Source organism: Schistocerca americana, chromosome 4 (genome assembly GCF_021461395.2).
Source record: "Schistocerca americana isolate TAMUIC-IGC-003095 chromosome 4, iqSchAmer2.1, whole genome shotgun sequence".
In the NCBI taxonomy this organism is placed as follows: domain Eukaryota; kingdom Metazoa; phylum Arthropoda; class Insecta; order Orthoptera; family Acrididae; genus Schistocerca; species Schistocerca americana.
The window spans coordinates 778,795,241-778,810,070 of record NC_060122.1 but is presented as its reverse complement, the minus strand read 5'-3'; the positions used below and the strand labels follow the sequence as shown (position 1 = coordinate 778,810,070).

The 14,830-nt window shown below is 39.9% G+C and overlaps 1 protein-coding gene across 1 annotated transcript in view; it reads right to left on the bottom strand.

Moving 5' to 3' along the window:
- LOC124612858 (JNK-interacting protein 1) overlaps positions 1 to 14,830 on the bottom strand; it is a 125,288-nt gene that overhangs the window by 83,816 nt on the left and 26,642 nt on the right. The window lies entirely within an intron of this gene.

Genomic DNA, 14,830 nt, shown 5'->3' with positions numbered 1-14,830 from the left:
CAGTTCTCTATTTTTTGTATATCAGAAATGCAATTCCCAATCTAATTCTCTTGGTGCCTTAGGCCTGAGCCTACTGTGTATAGGGGCATGACAAAAGGGCTTCAAGGTTGGACTGTGGCAGAGGGACAATGGGTACATTGGAATCGGGTGGAGGTAGTAGTAGATGAAGCTGGTCAAGATGACTCTGCGGCAGAGGGACAATGGGTACATTGGAATCAGGTGGAGGTAGTAGATGAAGCTGGTCAAGATGGCTCTGCCATGTGGAGATCCTCCTCAACTATGTGAATTCTGTGCTGGGTGGCATCATTTTTGTGTTGCAGATGGCTGTTCATCATTTGTGTCAAAATAAAGCTGTTGTAGTATCTGAATGCAACTGATGGCAAGAAGGCAGTCCTGAAGATACCAGTGACTGTTGTGTGGGTGGGGGTTTGTTGTGACAGTCCACGGGTTATCACTCTGGCTGGCAGTAGTGATGTCAGGGTCAGCAGAGGTTGGATAAGACTGGCATTCTCATCTGCATTATTAATGAAATTTGATGATGGAAAATACTCTATCTGCAAATTTAAGATGTGCATCCAGTGGCCCTAGCTCATATGTAATGATGGCCAGCTGAAATTGCAAAGGAAGCCTGCCAGCCTATAATGTCCATAACATGTGGTTGGGAACGAGGTGCAAATTTATTTGAATGCATAATTGATACAATGTTTGCAATGGAGACCTGTCCTTAAATTTTCATTGTAGATGAATATTTAAAGGGTGAGAATTACTGAAGCAGGTTAGGGACACACAAGTTACTGAAGTGGCATCCAGTCAAAAGACATGCACCAGGCAGGAGACTGAGCATATGGCCAACCTAATAAAGGATATTGGCTGAGTTTTTCAGAAAGGGACTAATCATTATAGGGGCAGATTCATTTGTGTATACTCCCACAGCATCATGATCATCTGCTAGCACAAAGGTCAGTACCACAATTTCTGCTTGTTCTCCTGATGTGGGTGTGTCCTCTTCCACACTAGAGTGGTTGGTGCTGAGTGCCATTAAAAAGAGAATGGATCATAAGATCAACACTACATCTGTCCACTTGATGTGTCACAGACTGCATAGACTACTGCCAATCCACTTGGCCTCATGAAGGCAGTGATCAAGAAACACTTACCAGTTGGCATCATGGGCCCTCAAACAAATCTTGGGCTTTGCCAATCATATTAGTTCCAAAATAAGATAGATATGTCAGGTTGTGTGGTGATTACAGAGCTGTCAGTGATTGTACCATGTTGGACAGTTATCCAGTCCCAATCATCCCTGACTTCACATATTATCTTGATTTCCAAAAAGCATTTTACTCAGTACCACACTTATGCTTATTGTTGAAAGTCTGATAATATGAGTATCAAGGGAAATTTATGACTGGATTGAGGACTTTTTGGTAGGGAAGACACAGCATGTTACCTCGGATGGAGAGTCTTTGCCAGATTTAGAAGTCACTTCCAGTAATCACCAGGGCAGTGTGTTGGGACCCTTGCTGTTCAAGTTGATAATAATGACCTTGAAGGCAACATTAACAGTAAAATCAGACTTTTTGCATATGATGCAGTTATCTATCATGTAAAATTTTGCACTTCACAAAATGAAAAAAAAAAAAAAAAAAAATGGTATCATATGACTATGATATCAGTGAGTCACTGTTGGAATCAGCCAACTCATACAAATACCTGGGTGTAACACTTCATAGTGATATGGAATGGAAAGATCACATAGGTTCAGTCATGGGTAACACAGGTGGTTGGCTTCAGTTTATTGGTGAAATACTGGGGAAGTGCAATCAATCTACAAACGAGAGTGCTTACAAATCATTCATGTCACCAGTTCTAGAATATTACTCAAGTGTGTGGAAGACAAACTAGACAGGACTATCAGGGGATATTGAACATACACAAAGAAGGGCAGCACAAATGGTCACAGGCTTGTTTAATCCATGGGAGAGTGTCACGGAGACACTGAAGGAACTGAACTGAAAGACTCTTTGTGGGAGGTGTAAATTATCCCAAGAAAGTCTGTTAACAAAGTTTCAAGAACTGTCTTCAAATGATTACTCTAGGAATATATTACAGCCCCCTACATATTAATCACGTGAGGATTGTTAAGATAAGATTAGAATAATTACTGCACACAAAGAGGCATTCAAAAAACCATTCTTGTCATGCTCCTTATGTGAATGGAACAAGGAGAAACTCTAATAAATGGCACAATGGGGCATACCATCTGCTGTGTAGCTCATGGTGGTTTGAAGAGAGTAGATGTAGATGTAGATGCAGATGTAGATGTACCAGACTGGCAGATGTAAACTTATTTAGACTTTGTAAATGAAGTCCACCTTTGAATGTATTAAAGAGTGTCTTGTCCAAGTCATTACTCTAGTGTACCCTCTCCCTGACATCCAGTTTGTAATAACAACAGAATCAAGTGACTCCCCATTGGCACTGTCCTGTAACAAGAGGTAGGAGATGTTCAACAGCCACTCCATTGTTTCTTATAGAAGCTCCCACCTTTTGCAATGTAAGTGGTCAGTATATGGCAGAGAGCTTCTAGCTGTTTATGAAGCAGTACATTATTACTGGCAAGACATCAGGGGATGTCACCTGATTATTTACATGGACCACTGACTGCTCACAGATTCTGTGCATGCCATACAGGGACATTTGCCCATGATGGTTTTGTCACCAAAATAATCGTCATACAGTTCACCACCAACATCCATCATAAGAAATGTGTGGAAAACAGCGTGGCAGAATACCTCTTGTGCATCAATGATATGTCATTCCACTTCATCTATGTTTGGTTCACGGAAGAACAGCAGCAAGACCAGCAGTTACAGGCCTTTCTTTATGACTCCTCCATGAACCTCCAGGTAGAACTTCAGCCATTCCTGGTGTGACCCCTCTGAACTTCTGTCTGTGATGTCTCACAAAAATGGACATCCCAGTGTTACTCAAACTTTCTGCCATGTCATCTTCAACCAGTTACATAACTTGGCACATCCCAACATCTGAGGGTTACCCAGAAAGTAATGCACCACATTTTTTTTGCTCAGGCAAAAACAATGAATGTGACACACTGTGTACGTTCTATTTGAAGTCTCCTGAGTGAGAGCACCAAGTTTCCATCTGACAGATAGCATAGCTGCAGGACAGTTTCAAAATGGCGTCTGTAGGTAATGTACATTACAAGCAATGTGCCATCATTGAATTTCTCACTGAAGAGAAAGAAACTGTGGGGAATAGTCACAAACACTTGTGCAAAGTCTATGGAGCATCTGCTGTTGACAGAAGTACAGTTAGTTGGAGGGTGAGGCCATCAGAAGGCAGTTCGGTGGAGCTCCACAATTTTCAGCGGTTGGGGAGACCATCCAAGGCTGTCACACCTGACATGTTGCAGTGAGCTAATGTTGTCATTCATAGGGACAGATGCATTATGACTTGGTAGTTGGTGATGCATCTGTCAATCAGAAAAGGAGGTGTGGATGAAATTATCCGCACCCTTGGATATTAAAAAGTATGTGCAAGATAGGTCCCATAGCGTCTAACATTGGATCACAAATTGCACAGAAAAAACATTTGTCTTTATTTGTTGCAAAGTTTTGAAGCTGAGGGGGAGGCCTTCTTGTCCCAGATTGTGACTGGCAATGAAACCTGGGTTTACCATTTTTAGCCCAAAACAAAATGACAGTTGCAAAGTTTTGAAGCTGAGGGGGAGGCCTTCTTGTCCCAGATTGTGACTGGCAATGAAACCTGGGTTTACCATTTTTAGCCCAAAACAAAATGACAGTCAATGGAATGGCACCATTCCTATTCCCCACAGAAAAAAAATTCAGAGCAACTGCTTCCACTGAAAAGATCATGATCACCATGTCCATGAAGGCGTGATTCTTATTGATGTGATGCCAAGAGGCAGTGCCATTAATTCAGAAGCATATGTCAACACATTAATTCTCACTAGGTTCAATAAAGAATTGCTGGAAAAAAATGTAGTGTGTTACTATCTGGGCAACCCTCATACATCCAACCACAATCTTGGTGAAGGAGCAATTCATATGGCCCGATGTGAAGAAGGATTGTAAGCTCTTGATTTGTACGTGCATTCCACGCCAAAGGAAGACAATCTCACAACATGCTCAACCACCCATAGATTGCTTTGAAGTCCCAGAAGGATGTTTCCATCATGTGCATGTCAATCTTGTGGGCCCACTACCCATTTCTGATGGATATTGGTACATGCTGTTGGCAATTGACCATGTCACTCGACAGATAGAAGCTGTACCACATAAAGACATTACAGTAGAATCCACTCTCTAAACCTTTATCAAAACATGGATTTTGCTCTTCAGATGTTCCATGTCCATAATGGCTGACTAAGGTCAGTAGCCTGACTTTGACCTTTTCATTGAGCTGTGCTACCCATTGAGTTAGAATGAAACCATATAAGGTGTGATCAAAAAGTTTGCATTTTGGGGCACTTATGCAGCATATATGCATCTCAGCATGACTCTGATGTGGATATATATGCACCAACATGTAGACAAGGATTAGTGTGGTTTTCATGATTTCCAGATGTGTGCAGTAAATGCAGAAATGTGAACTATGAAGATGATGATATCAAATACATCCAAATGGGACCAACATGTTATTACCATTTCCAAGGCTTCAGAAGGACAAACGCCATTGGAGAATGAAGAATGTGTACAGAACAGCATGTCTGTCAAAAACTACCACTGTGGAATCATGCAACAAGTTCCCTGGAGGTCTTAGTTTGACAAAAGACTCCAGTCAAACTGGGAGGCCAGCCTCATCCATTAGGGACAAGTGGCACACACTTGAAAACCTGCCCTATATTCCTGAAATCTCCCCATGTGATTAAATACCTTTGGTCTCTTAAAAAAGACCTTGAAGGTTCAATGATTCCTGTTGGATAAGGCTGTGTAACAAGCAGTTACAGCCTTCTTAATGCAGCAGGACATGGTGTCTTACTGAATGGACATTTTCAACCTAGTGCATCAGTGGGATTGTTGTCTCAAAGCTCACAGCATTTTTGCCTGACTGGCATACCCATTCTGGACTGTACAGCATTTGAATGGAGACCTCTTTGATCGCCTCTTATATCATCCATGGAGCAATGGGTTTGTTGAGCAAAGCCATAGCAGACTCTGGCCAGAGGCACTACTCTGAATACTCCTTGAGGTGTGTAAGGCTCAAAAACATAGTCTTGGAGCTTTGCTTCCTGACATTTTGTGTGGCAAAGTGCTCTTGTTGCCTACTGACTTTGTGTTTCAACAATTGTTACTACACCTTCCAACCTGCCTGATCTGGTCTTGTGAGTAAAACACCACATCACCTGTCTCCACATACATCACCCTTTTCCTCATACTGCACCTAATGGATTCCTCCACAAGACTCGGAAAGATTGCAAGTTTGTGATGTTACATGATGATACAATCCGAACAGCCCTGTAACCCCAAGTCTTGGGTCCCCTCATGGTACTCTGATGGAACGACCATACCTTTGACATTCTGTTACATCGAAAACCTATGAAGATCTGTATAAATTTTGTCTAGATCTAGGTATTTCAGATCACTGAGCTGCCACAGACAGTCAGGAACATTTCACGTCTGAGAACCAATAGGAGCAGGAACTTAAGCAAAGAAAACTTGCTAACATTTAGTGAGCAGCTAAGTGAGAAAACATGGCCTTTTGATCACTGTAAGTCGAGTGAAGAAAACTTTGAGAAATTCCTAAATAGTTTTCTTAGTGGCTTTAATGAAACATTTCCACATAGACTCTGCAGCAATAAAATAACAAATAAAGTAAAGTGGATTACCCAGGGCATAAAAATTTCCAGTGTAAGGAAAAGGCAACGGCACAGAGAACTAAAATATAATAAAAATATTGATTTCATTAAATGTGCTAGACTCTATAAAACCATATTGAAAAGAGTTGTCAAGGCAGCAAAACAACTGGCAAATAACAGGCTAATTTTAAATCATAAAATAAGACAAAGGCTGTGTGGTCAGTCATTAAATCTGAGTTAGGTGTTAAAGCCTGTAATCAAGAAATTTCAAAAATTTACATTGAAGGAAATACTCTTGTAAATCCAACTCAGATACCAGAGTACTTTAATGAATTCTCTATAAATGTAGCAAAGTCTGATGTAGATGTAACAGATTATCACAACAAAGTAAAACTCTGAAAACTTTACAAAGTCCTTAAAAGTTTCTGTGGAGGATGTAGAAAATGTAATTCTAACATTAAGAAACAAAAAATCTGCAGATTGGGATGAAATACCCACCAGAGTTATTAAAGTGGTACACAACAGAATTGCAAACCCACTAGCTCAAACAATAAATCAATGTTTTGAAGGGGGCTGTTTTCCTGAGGTACTGAAAGATGCTGGAGTCAAACCACTCTTCAAGAAGGGATCAAGACAGATCATGGGAAATTATTGCCCTATCTCAATTCTCCCAGTCCTGTCTAAAATACTTGAAAAACTTGCTGTTGCGCAAATTGAAAACTTCATTGCAAAATACACTCCTGGAAATGGAAAAAAGAACACATTGACACCGGTGTGTCAGACCCACCATACTTGCTCCGGACACTGCGAGAGGGCTGTACAAGCAATGATCACATGCACGGCACAGCGGACACACCAGGAACCGCGGTGTTGGCCGTCGAATGGTGCTAGCTGCGCAGCATTTGTGCACCGCCGCCGTCAGTGCAGCCAGTTTGCCGTGGCATACGGAGCTCCATCGCAGTCTTTAACACTGGTAGCATGCCGCGACAGCGTGGACGTGAACCGTATGTGCAGTTGACGGACTTTGAGCGAGGGCGTATAGTGGGCATGCGGGAGGCCGGGTGGACGTACCGCCGAATTGCTCAACACGTGGGGCGTGAGGTCTCCACAGTACATCGATGTTGTCGCCAGTGGTCGGCGGAAGGTGCACGTGCCCGTCGACCTGGGACCGGACCGCAGCGACGCACGGATGCACGCCAAGACCGTAGGATCCTATGCAGTGCCGTAGGGGACAGCACCGCCACTTCCCAGCAAATTAGGGACACTGTTGCTCCTGGGGTATCGGCGAGGACCATTCGCAACCGTCTCCATGAAGCTGGGCTACGGTCCCGCACACCGTTAGGCCGTCTTCCGCTCACGCCCCAACATCGTGCAGCCCGCCTCCAGTGGTGTCGCGACAGGCGTGAATGGAGGGACGAATGGAGACGTGTCGTCTTCAGCGATAAGAGTCGCTTCTGCCTTGGTGCCAATGATGGTCGTATGCGTGTTTGGCGCCGTGCAGGTGAGCGCCACAATCAGGACTGCATACGACCGAGGCACACAGGGCCAACACCCGGCATCATGGTGTGGGGAGCGATCTCCTACACTGGCCGTACACCACTGGTGATCGTCGAGGGGACACTGAATAGTGCACGGTACATCCAAACCGTCATTGAACCCATCGTTCTACCATTCCTAGACCGGCAAGGGAACTTGCTGTTCCAACAGGACAATGCACGTCCGCATGTATCCCGTGCCACCCAACGTGCTCTAGAAGGTGTAAGTCAACTACCCTGCCCAGCAAGATCTCCGGATCTGTCCCCCATTGAGCATGTTTGGGACTGGATGAAGCGTCGTCTCACGCGGTCTGCACATCCAGCACGAACGCTGGTCCAACTGAGGCGCCAGGTGGAAATGGCATGGCAAGCCGTTCCACAGGACTACATCCAGCATCTCTACGATCGTCTCCATGGGAGAATAGCAGCCTGCATTGCTGCGAAAGGTGGATATACACTGTACTAGTGCCGACATTGTGCATGCTCTGTTGCCTGTGTCTACGTGCCTGTGGTTCTGTCAGTGTGATCATGTGATGTATCTGACCCCAGGAATGTGTCAATAAAGTTTCCCCTTCCTGGGACAATGAATTCACGGTGTTCTTATTTCAATTTCCAGGAGTGTATTATTTTATTCTAAACAATCAGTTTGGTTTTCAGCAGGGGAGAAACACCATAGATGCAGCAAACAGTTTCATTGAGAAAATAAGTACATCATTAGACAAAAGAAATAAGGTGGCAGGACTCTTCTGCGACCTCACAAAGGCATTTGATTCAGTAAACCATGTATCGTTTGTTTACAAATTTGAAAAGTATGGAATTAGCAGCAGTGCCCTACAATGGCTTAAATCCTATTTATCCAACAGAAAGCAAAGACTTAGCATCTCTTCAAATGGTGCATATCATTTTTCTGACAGGAAACAAATATCACAGGGTGTCCCACAAGGCTCCATCTTATGCTCAGTCCTATTTATCTTCTATGTTAATGACTTACCATTAAACATCAGCTCCCCATCAGTTCTGTTTGCAGATGATACTTCTGTCTTAGTTGAAAATCAGGATTAGGAAAAAATTCCCAAATCTGTGATCAGTACCCTCAGTACATTACAAACTTGGTTTCAGCTAAATGGGTTGAATCTAAACATATCTAAAACTCATGTGATGCAGTTCAAAACCAAACAGTCAAAATGTGAGCAGATTACAATTGTAAGCAACAATCAAGATATAGAAGAAGCTGACTCAGTCAAATTCTTATGGTTAAATGTAGATAAAAATTTGAGCTGGCAGGTACACATTGAATACCTGGCAAACAAACTGAGCAGCTTTGCATTTGCAATGCAAATATTGTGAACTGCAACTGACATGGACACATGAAAAGTAGCATATACAAGCTACTTCGAATCCATTATTAGGTATGGTATTGTTTTTTGGGGTAACTCGACATAGTGCGGATACTAAAAATACAGAAAAAAATCATATGAAATATGTGCACTGCAAATCACAAAGAACAATGACCATTATTTAGAAAACTTAAAATATTAACTCTGCCATCCTTATACATATATGACATTATTATATTTCTGTACACCAAACATGAATTATTTGAGGGAAACCATTTTGCCCATTCACGTGATACCAGAAACAAAGAAAATGTTATGCTCCCCACCCACCGCCTCAGACTGTATGCCCAGGGACTTATATACATGGCAATGAAAATTTGTAATAAATTAGAAGGGAACAAGTTGATGCAGATGAATTTAGGTTCACTTAAAAGAAAGCTATATGAGGTACTGACACTGAAGTGTTACTACTCAGTGGATGAATTCATGCAAGACAAACTGGAGATCTGAGCTGGATACAATGTGTTACACATTCCAAGAAATATCCTTATAGTGTTCTTATTTATTGTAGTGCTATTATTTATTAATGTAAAAATTATTGTAACTGTATTACAAATTTTTGACACGTCTGCTGCACGCAAACCAAATAGATTGCAAATGTACATCAAATCACAATTCACAAGACAGTGTCTATCAATCACCTTAAGCTAGCGTGGACACTGCTAGAGTTTTTACAGGTGTTGACCCTTTCCAACTGCCCTCCAATACTCCATCAGACTGCTCACTCACTCCTAGTTATGTCCACACAGCTTTCAAGTTACACCTTGATGTTCACTGTTTCCTTCCTGAAGACCTTAATCATCATCAGTGATCTTCAGGCTGAGAGGCAGCATTTAGACCACCAGACCATGCATGGATGGCTCTTTCACCCATCACTTCAAAAGAATCTCCATGACAATGAACAGTGTTGCTAGTGGTTGACTGAGACCACACATGACACATGACAGACAGCCTGGCTAATAGCTTCAACCATTGGATAAGTAGCTTCGTAGTACTGACTTTGTTGTAATAAAGTGGGAACTTATTCAGATATGAGTTGTATTATTGTGCATTCCACATCCCACATGTAGTAGAGCACTACAGCTGGTTTTGGCTACACAGGAGGACTCTTCATAATCTACAATAGAAGTAAAAGAAAAGAAAAAAAAGCATTACTATCTACCAGTACTATAACAATAGATTAAAAACAAAGGCCGAAACATATAAAAATGGTATAACTCTCATACCTAAACAGCAGCAAGTCATAATCATGTAAGAATAATATAAGCCTAAACTGCAGTGAATGCTTCGTGCTTCCACTTCGTTTGTATATATAAGATGCAAAGCCATCCAGAGTTCATTGATGCATGCACGATTTACTAAAATGAGAGGCATGTTTTCAAAGTTTATTCCATTTTCTTCCTTCATAATACTAATTCTAGGGCCATTGCAAAGTATGCAGAGTTAGAATTATTTTAGTAATCAGTTTCTACTTTGGAACATTTAATTAAATTATGACAGCTTTAAGTGGTCAGAAGACAAATAGGTTCCTCAGATGTTTAAATACATTTGTTTGCTTATTTAAATACAACTGAAAATATTTTAAAGAACCGTATTTTATAATCAACCACCTCTTAACAACTTGATACAGTTATGTGTATGTTATTCATATCATACATCAGTGACTTCTAAGGTAGCTTTGCAGCCTATAAATATCTGGTGTTGAAGCTGGTATGGCAATTTAGATTGAGGTTATTTTTACATGGTTATAACTTGTTGGTGGGCAGCAGAATGAGATATATATTTTCTGTCTTTTGTTTTTAATCTCTTATTTCAGTCAACAGTAACATTTTTTTTTTCTTTTATATCTATTGTAGATTTTGAAAATGGCTATTGTATGGCCGAGACCAGTACCTCTTATGAAAAAACTTTGTGATCAAGACAAATAAAAAAGTTGGTTGGGCAGACATAGCGAGTGGACAGAGATACGGAAATACCAAAAATGCAACACACAGTGTAGGAAAACAGTTGCCACTCAATACAGCTTCCAGTTGTCTCCGAATGGGTAAATATGGGTTCTGCTTGGTTTTCAGGGAATTTTATACCATTATTTGTACAAAGTAATGACCAGTTCAGGTAACAATTTTGCTGTAACCAGTTTTAGATAATTTTTTACCAATTTTAGCCAGTTTTTTGACTAATAATCTGACATAATTGTCCCAATTTGTTACAATGGGACAATGCATTGGCCAATTTGTCACTATTTTGCTGAAAAATGGTGTATGTAAGTGCCATGTGATCTTTGCTATGCAATAGCATAATATGAAAAACATTTGGTACAGCGAAATAAAGGTAATCCTCTAGCACGTGGATCTTTATAATGCTTGGTTAACTTTGACATCAGTTTTAGCTGTACTAGGTCAAGTTTTTTACAAATTTAGACATGGGATTGACATAGTTTACTTCTGTACAAAGATCAAACTATTCTCATCGATAAGTGAACATTAAGCTGTAACTTATAATGTCCATGTGTTCTGTTAATCTTAACAAGCCAAGTTTTGTGTATTTTGATAAATTTAATTAGGGCTACAATAAGGAATTAAGTTCAGCAAGAAACCTGTCATTTATTTAGTAGTTCCAAAAGTGAGCTGTGTGTTTTTTTGATAATATATATGTGGAAATATTTTTTATGAAGGTCGATTGTGCCTTGCAAAGTATGGTCCAGTAATCAAAATTTGGTCATCTCCAGTATACCTTAAGCTGCAAGTTTTATCAGTAGATGCTTTTTCTCCTTTAAATCTTAAATATTTTGAGGAATAATTTTATTCTGGTGCAAAGTTGCTAATCACCATCTAGTGGAAATGCTGAGTCGCAGATAGACACAACAAAAAGAGTGTCACAAATAAAGCTTTTGGTCTGTAAGGCTTTCATCAAAAATAGATGACAGCACACACACACACACACACACACACACACACACAGACACACACACACACACACACACACACACACACACAGACACACACACACACACACACGAGTTGCTTTGTGTGTGTGTGTGTGTGTGTGTGTGTGTGTGTGTGTGTGTGTGTGTGTCATCTGTTTTTGACGAAGGCCTTACAGGCCAAAAGCTTTATTTGTGACAGTCTTTTTATTGAGCCTATCTGTGACTCAGCATCTCCATTATATGGTGAGTAGAAACTTACCTTTTCATGTTATTGTTATATTACATCCTGGATTTTCCATTGTTTGGTACCTGTCACCTGAGTGTCATGTAACCTCCATTGTATGGAATCATTATTTGGTGTTATCATCAGAAGATGACAAATATTTTGCAGTGTAATATGAAGTTAATATTCTAGTGTGGGAGTCACTATAGTGTTTGGTTAATTTTGATATAGGTTTCACCCAGCTGAAGATGAGTTTTTGACTAATTTAGAACTAGGAATAACATTGTTCACTTTAGTATAAAGATCAAACTAGTCTTGCTGATAACTGCACTTTAAGCTGTAACTTTGGTTAGCTGTAATCTCCATGTGTGTTTTGTGACATTATTGAACCAATTTTTAGGTATTTTCATAAATTCAGTGTATGGTAGAAAGATCAAATTAAGCTAATCAACTGACTTATAATTTATCTCCATAGTGCCAATATGTGAGCCATGCATATTCTGACAAGTATTACAGACATTTTAAATGTGAAAATATTTAATTTGAAGGTCCATTGTGCCTTGAAAAGTGTAGTACAGTAATTGAACTTTGTTTGCTGCCAGGTGTTATTTTTTTTAATGTCACAGAAAAATTCAGTTATGATGGTACTGCCATATGTGTTTATGCACCAAAACTTACGTATCTAGAGAAATAATTTTTATTCTGGTGTAAATAGCAAATTTTTGTTGATAACCAGTGACCTGTAATTATACTTACACATTACAATAAGCAACTTATATATGTGTTTTTGTACTCATGCAAAAATCGAATTTTTGTTAGGATAAGAGATCTGTGGTGCAAAGAGCTGCCAAAATTCCATGATGAAATTACTTTGACTGTGTTTACATTTGTGTTCTATGTGTGGCGACATTCACAGAAGTAGTTAAACATCGACCATCACCAGCTACAAAGGTTTGATTTCTCTTTGCCATGTTCTTGGAGCATCAAGCAGAGACCCATGTCTCGGCACCCTTTTCTTTGTCTTTGTGCTGTATACATTGTGCCATCAAGTACAATAAATCAGTGTTTTTAGTAAATGTGTATTATTCGGTATTATAGTACCTACTTATACCCCATATATGTATTATGCCATTTAAGTATTACAATATAATAATGATCTCATCAAAATGTCTTCTTGATTCCCTAAAATTATACTTGTTCAATTTATTCGTCTTTGTACATGTCGGATGTTTTCAAATTGCATATTTTGGAGCATTGTGATCAGATGATGGTATTAGTTAGTATCTGATTATGGGGTCATTCCACACCAAGTGGTCTAAAACTGAAAAAAGTTCCCACCATCATGGTCTCCAATTTTCGTCAAATTTTAACTGTAGCTTTAGTCAAGTGTTGAAGTAAGTTTCCCAAGATTTCAGGCCTCTAGCTGCAATAGCTGCTGATCTAGACCCCCTTGTCTGAAGTGTACTTAGTCCGTGTGCATGCAACATAAAAAAAATGTCATATTTGGAGTCTAATAAAATCGAAACTAATTCATAAGAATGGTTAGTAAGATGCGACCCCGTACAGTTTTTTTTGCTGATTCCAACGAAATTATGTATAACATTACTCATGCAAACCCCGGTCAAATAACTCGACTCAAAGTATACTTCAAAATTTGTCGTGACACAACGCGACAAATTTTGACCAATATTAAGACTGCAATGATTTCCTTGCAGTTGAAGATATGGACTTGAACTTTTGGCCAAGCTTCATGCTTGTGCTAGACATAATGCAGCCGGATTTGCAATGATCCAGGCCATATGGTCGCCCTGCAGTATCTCTTCAAATTAGGCAGTGTCAGCACAAACGGTAAAATTTACCAAAGTTTCAAGCCAATTACTAAAAAATAGTTGGCCTGAATCTGCTTGTGAATAGTATCACCTAAAAGAGAAACTCTTGCTCTACAAGACTGACATTTGTTTTTTTTGCAACGCGACCATTAAGTACTCATTAACTCACATCAAAGTTGTTATATTTTGTATGCGCGATGCACTAATTTTTCTTCATTTCTAGGAATTTGAATCTTAATAGTCGCTTAGAATTACTGATATAATTGGATATTTCATTCGTGTTTTATTCAGTGATTGGCCAGTGAGAGATGTCAGAAGTTAATGAAGAAGAAGAATCGTTGGCCCCCTGTTCAATTGGAAAAGATGCTGCTGCATCGAAGTGCCATGTTATCTTCTATGCTAAGAAGACTGGATTCAAAGCGTTTAGTGATTTCACAGAATGTGACCAGAAATTGCTTGTTTCGCGTTCAGAAGCCAAACTTGACGAAAATTCCATCATTTGCTTCCACCATGAAGCCCTCTTCCTACATGAATATCAAGCGATGCAAAAGAAATGTTGCAATCCATTCAAGAAGAGGAATCACAATGTAAAAGCTGGACTTAGACTGCTTGATAATGAAACAGCTGCCAAACTTTGCCTGTTAAAGAAAAAAGAAGTGATTGATATAAAACCTGGTCAGAAGCTTTGCCCTCGCTGCATGTCGGCACTGAACCAAAAGCTAGAAGATTCATCATCACTATCAACCCAATCTGAACAAGATTTCACAACGGATGAAACTGAACCAGCCATCAACAAAAGTTTATCATTTATTGGTGCTTCACCATTGAAAAGAAGACAACTAAGTAAAAGAGATAAGCAAAGCTATGCAAAAAGAAAGATCTTGGATGCACAAAGTTTAATTGGGAATCAAATTGCTGCTGCTGTAGGAATCAATTACGATGAACAGCCAAGTTCAAGTAAAAGTCGCCCATGCAATAATTGTGCAGATCTTGATAATCTTATAGAAGAGTTGAAAGAAAAATGTAAAGTGTCAAATCGTAGGACAAAAGTTCAAATATTGACCTTGGTTCCAAGAAG